This window comes from Bubalus kerabau, chromosome 17 (assembly GCF_029407905.1).
Source record: "Bubalus kerabau isolate K-KA32 ecotype Philippines breed swamp buffalo chromosome 17, PCC_UOA_SB_1v2, whole genome shotgun sequence".
Taxonomy (NCBI): Eukaryota; Metazoa; Chordata; class Mammalia; order Artiodactyla; family Bovidae; genus Bubalus; species Bubalus kerabau.
Genome location: NC_073640.1, coordinates 57,039,458 through 57,045,687, shown reverse-complemented (window position 1 = coordinate 57,045,687; position 6,230 = coordinate 57,039,458).

Here is a 6,230-nt window from a genome sequence, read left to right as displayed (position 1 = left end):
GCCTGTCATGTGGTAAGAAGTACAAGCTTAGACTTGTAACAGGGCAAGTTGAGGGTTGGATCTGAGCCCCTGAATATGCCTACAGGCTCTTGTAATCATTATCATCATTACTACTATCATTATTTTATTAATATATAAAATTACTGTTATTATGAAAGTACAGTTCTAGTACTGTTTATACAGCAGTGAACGAGGCAGACAAAATCCAGGAGCCTGGCAGATAAGTGGAGTAAAGTCTTTCCAGATGAGGAAGACAGCCAGTGCAAAGGCCCAGGGGCTGGAGAGCATGAGGTGTTTGAGGAACACCAAGGAGGCTAGTGGCCTTCCCTGGTGGCTCAGACAGTAGAGAATCTGCCAGCAGTGCGGGAGACCTGGGTTCAAACCCTGGGTCAGGAAGATGCCCTGGAGGAGGGCATGGCAACCCATTCCAGTATTCTTGCCTGGGAAATCCCCTTGGTCAGAGGAGCCTGGCTGGCTACAATCCATGGGGTCGCAGAGAGTCAGACATGACTGAGTGACTAAGCACAGCACAAGGAGGTGAGTGTGGCTGGGGCAGAGGGAGGGAGGGGAAAAGCTGTGAGTTGTGATAAGAGTTGTGATCAGAGGCAGGAGTTGTGATAAGAGAGTCCTCTTGGGAGGACTCAGCTTTTTCTCAGAGGAACATGGGAGACACCACGGGGTTCTGAGCAGAGGTGTGATCTGATCTGAATTTAACCCTCACAACAGGCATGTGGACTAGAGATTATCAACCCATTATAAAGAGGAGGACACTGAGTCTCAGAAACCACACATCCAGTTTGTGGGGGAGCCAGGATTTGAACTTACATCTGTCTGACTGGGTGCCTCTGACTGGGGACTTGGACCTCAAGCAGAGAAGGTAAGGGGGGCAGTCTGGTGACCCCGGCTCCGGAACTGAGCAGAGAAAACTGGGGAACACGAAGATCCACAGAGTTCCCTGAGCAGCGCTGTGTCTGGCAGAGATGGCCAGCTGCTCTCATCAGAGACCCTCCTCTGTCCCCTTGCGTGCCAACCGGAGAACAAACCTCATGGCCAGTCCTGAGAGATGTGATAATCCAAGACCTCTCTGGAGAGGATCTGGGCTTTACCTTTCTGGTTCACTTTGGATTCCTCCCATCATTGTAGGGTTTTCTGGACTCTCAGAGCCCCCTGGGCTTCTCTATGCAAGACCTCGGTCACACGTGACCTGGATCACACCTCCTTGTCCTCCAGGACTCAGCTTCTTCCAGGAAGCCCTCCTTGACTGCCCAAACTGGGTCCAGCACCCCTTTAAGGCTCCTTTGGCCCAACTCTGCCCACTCTGGAGATGGGTCTGTCTCCCCGACTGGACTGTGGGCCCTGGGAAGGCCAAGCTGGGGCTGTCACTGGTCACCACTGTCTCCCCAGCACAGGTCAGACACAGAGGAAGGGCTAGGGGAATACTCTTATTGGAAAAATTTGCCATAAATACCCCAAAGACACTAATGCAAGAGGGAGGAGGTTTAAGGTGATGGTTTAAGACAACTTAGGTCAAGCTCAGGCTCAAACCCAGACTCTATGACATCAGAGCTGGGAAATGTTAAACACATTGCTCCATCTCTCTGAGCCTCAGGTTTTCTGCCTGCAAAATGGGGTGCTGAGAGACTCTGGGGGATGGTGATATGAGTAATGGGGTCTGGCATACGTAACTCACTCAGCACACGTCAGTCTCCTTTACTATCATCATCCAAGACGGGGAAATTAATGATTTTCCTGACAGTCACTTGTTTTGTCTTTTCCTAATTTGGGGAGGGTGGGGAGCAAGCAATAAGCAGTGGGTTTTTTTGTTTGTTTGTTTGTTTTTATTGTTGTTCATTTGCTTTTTTGGCAAGCAGCATATGGGATCTTAGCTCCCCTGAAAGTGAAAGTGAAGTCACTCAGTTGTGTCCGACTCTTTGCGATCCCATGGACTGTAGCCTACCAGGCTCCTCTGTCCATGGGATTCTCCAGGCAAGAATACTGGAGTGGGTTGCCATTTCCTTCTCCAGGGGATCTTCCCAACACAGGGATCAAACCCGGGTTTCCCGCATTGCAGGCAGACTCTTTAACCTCTGAGCCACCAGGGAAGCCAGGGATCAAACCTGTATCCCCTGCAGTGGAAGAAGAGTCTTAACCTCTGGCCCGCCAGGGAATTCCTAAGCAATAAACTTTTTAATCTGATTATAGAACATTTAAAAAAGAGCAATCTATAGCTATTATAGATCGAAAACACTGAAAAGAGTATTCAGTACTCTTTCCCCACAAATTCATGTTGCATGGAGAATCTCCTTACCATCTTTTTAGAGGTAAAATCTCGACTCTCCTACAATAATAAAGTGGACACATGCCAAACATCAAGAAAGCTAAAATGAATTTCCTTCATACATAGAAAACTGACTTCTCTCCACATCAGGAGAGGGAAATTATTTGTCCACCAAGACAAAATTCATTCACGTGTCTGTGGACAGCAATCGTTTGCATTGTTTTGTTATCTGCAATTTACAGAGAAGTGAAGAATTCAAAGATTCAGAGACCTCATAGAATCAGAAAACCTGAAAAGGGGTGGCAGATAATGTCAAATTTTCCAGCAAAGCCACCTGTCAGCTTTTTAATATATGTCAAGGTCTTTCACAATTTTTCCCATCAGAAACAACAGAATACAAAATATCCGAATTCATCTCACCTATTATGTTTTAGGAAGCTTTATTCTCTATGAAGTGTGTTTGTGTGCTGGGTCACAATAAAATATATTTCTTACCATGGACCATGGTCAATGTTGTGTGAAAGCCACTGTGTGTGTGTGTGTGTGTGTGTGTGTGTGTATTGTGTTCAACTTTTTGCAACTCCCTGGACTATAGCCCACCAGGCTCCTCTGTCCACTCAATTTTCCAGGCAAGAATGCTGGAGTCCTATTAAACACAACCTAATTAACTACTCCCCTATGGATGAACTTGGGGGTTGTTTGGATTTTGTTTGTTTGTTTGTTTGCTATTTTAGATGAAGAGCTGAGCAGTGTCGGGGAGGATGTTTGGTTTGTACGTTGCTTGGAATCAGATGGGACTTCTTGACTTGTTTGAAACGATTATGCTTTTTCAGAGACACGCTGTCTGGCTTGTACATTTTCACTGCACGGAACAAGAATCTAAAATATACCCCCATGGTTCAATAACACAGACCTGGCAACTCTATCCCCTCCCAGGGCCGTTCTGAGCTGTCTCTCTCTCTCCCCTTCTTTGGAAATAACCAACAAAACCTTGGGATTATGTGTTGTGGGGAGAGATGTGTTTTCATCTGAGCTGGGGCTCAGGTTACAGCCGCCAGCTGCAGTCCCTGAACTTTCTCCGGCAGCTCTCTCCACTCTCAAGGCGAAGAAACAAGCTTCCAAGGGAGGAAACGTGGCCAGGAAACTGGGAGGCCCCGTGTTCTCTTTCTTTGCTTGATTTTTTTCTAAAAAAAAAAACAGCCACGCGGCAAAATAATCCATACGGTAAGACTGCGTGAATCTAATGCTCAAAGATAGTCAAATCTATCGTGTTAAGAGATGCATGGTTTTGTAATAAACATACATATCTACAGAAAAGCAAGGAATTGTTTATCACAAAGCAGAGTATGACTTACCCTGGGGGAGGGAGGAGTCTGTGATGAACAGGGCACGTGGGGCTTCTGGACTGATCTTTTTTTTTTTTTCTTTACTTTTTTATATTTAAGTGACACCCCCCCCCCCCAACTACCACCCTTTTTTTTTTTTTTGGGCTGTTCTGGGTCTTGCTTGTTGCACGGGCTTTTTCTCTAGTTGGCAGTTGGGGGCTGCTCTCTAGTCGGGATACACAGGCTTCTCATTGCAGTGGCTTCTCTTGTTGAGGACGGTGGGCTCAGGGCTGTAGGGGCTTCAGTAGTTGGAGCTCAAGGATTCTGTAGTTGCAGCTCCCAGGCTCTAGAGCACAGGCTCAGCAGTTGTGCACAGGCTTGGTTGCCCTGAAGCATGTGGGATCTTCCCAGACCAGAGATTGAACTGGGGTCTCCTGCATTGGCAGGCAGATTCTTTACCACTGAGCCACCAGGAAGCCCCGACCATTTCTAGATGAGTCATCGTATCATGGAGTTTGTTATGTTTATTTGTTAAACTATGATTGGGGCACACGTCTGTATGCATGTTACATATTCCATGACTTTTAAAAATATTTTTTTTTTACAAGCAATCACTCATTCAGGGTACAGGAGAAAAATGCCTGTTATGTCTGTCTCTTAGAATATTCCACGAATGAAAATCTGAACCTAGCAGTACAAGCACACATTTTAAAAGCACTCATAAAACAAATGCACAAAACAGTCAGGTGAAGCTTCTCTCGTTTGTGTTGCGGAGGCCGATCGCATTTCTTCCTGATGTCTGGAAAATGTCACAGGGTGAGAATAGTCTTGGCCAGTGGCTAATCCTTAAGTAAAGGAAACCCTTAACTAAAGGAAAAAAGAGAGAGACTAAACTGTTTTATTTATTTTCTAAAAGATGATGTGTTTTGTTGTCTTTGAATTCTTTGAACACTAAGTTGTGTTTACATTTGCCAAAGGTTATAAATATCTACTTGAAGATGGCAACGTGGCAGAAAGACAACTGGTAAACCAAGCTTAGGAAGCAGCAGGAAGAGAAGTAGATCATAGTCTCTCTTGGGCTTGAAAGATATCGTGTGGAGCGGAAAATCACGTATATTTGGGTGTGGAGGAAAAGGGACCCTCCTACACTGTTGGTGGGAATGCAAACTGGTGCAGCTGCTATGAATAACAATATGGAGTTTCCTTTAAAAAACTAAAAATAGAGCCAACATATGACCCTGCAACCCTACTCTTGGGCATACCTCTGGAAAAAACTCTAACTCAGAAAGACGCACGAACACAATGTCCACAGCAGCGCTATTTACAATAGCCAAGATGTGGAAACCACTTGGAAGGTGAATGAGTGGATCAATAGGATGTGGTATGTACAAGGGACTCGTGCTCAGCCACAAAAAAAGAGTGAAATAATGCCATTTGCAGCGACATGGATTGAACTAGAGATTATCATATGAAGTGAAGTAAATCGGACAAAGAGAAATATATGATATCACTTATATGTGGAATCTAAAACAGTGATATAAATAAACTCACTGACAAAATAAAAATAGATTTACAGACAGAAAACAAACTTATGGTTACCAGAGGGGATAGCAAGGAAGTGGGCGGGGGGAGGAGATAAATTAGAAGTTTGAAATTAACATATACACACTACCATATATAAAAAGATAAGCAACGAGGATCTACGGCATAGCATGGCTTCCCAAGTGGCTCAGTGGTAAGGAATCCGCTTGCCAGTGCAGGAGAAACAGGTTCAATCCCTGGCTTGGGAAGACCGCTTGGAGAAGGAAATGGCAACCCACTCCAGTATTCTTGCCTGGGAAATCTCATGGACCAAGGGTTACAGTCTATAGGGCCACAAAGAGTCAAACATGACTGAAGCTACTAAATAGCTGTATAGCATAGGGAACTATATTTAATGTCTTGTAATAACTATAATGTAAAAGAATCTGAAAAAATTATATATATAATTTTAAACTTACAAAAAATATATATTTAGTATATTTAAAACTGAATCACTTTGCTGTACACCTGAAGCTAATACAACATTATAAATTAATTATATTTCAATTGTTTTTTTTAATGACATATTTAAGTTCTAAATGCCAAAGAACTGGGCTGTGGAGGACATTAAGACAAAAAAAAAAGACAGAGGGGTCATGGGAATGAGGAACACACATCTGACCCACGACTAGAGAGATTTTATTCCAACTGAACTAAGATTTATTCAGAAATGAGGCCACCTCCAAGGCCACCCACTCACACACCAGGGAGGTTTTGAGCTGAGAGGTTGAAGGGAAAAATGAATCAGTTGTACATCTTTCTTCTTTCCTGGCTAGAGGTGGCATTTCCATTTAAATGCTCCATGACCATCTCACCCTATTTAGCCCACTTGTTTTTTTTCCCCCAGTGCCAATTATATAGACATTCTTTATCTGATTATAAAATTCATGTATGGGACTTCCTTGGTGGTCCAGGGGTTAAGACTCCACATTTTCAATGCAGGTGGACCAGGTTCGATCCCTGGTTGGGGAATTAAGATCCCACATGCTATGCAGCCAAAAAAAGAAAATTAAAAATAATGTATGATTGCTATGGGAAAACCTCAA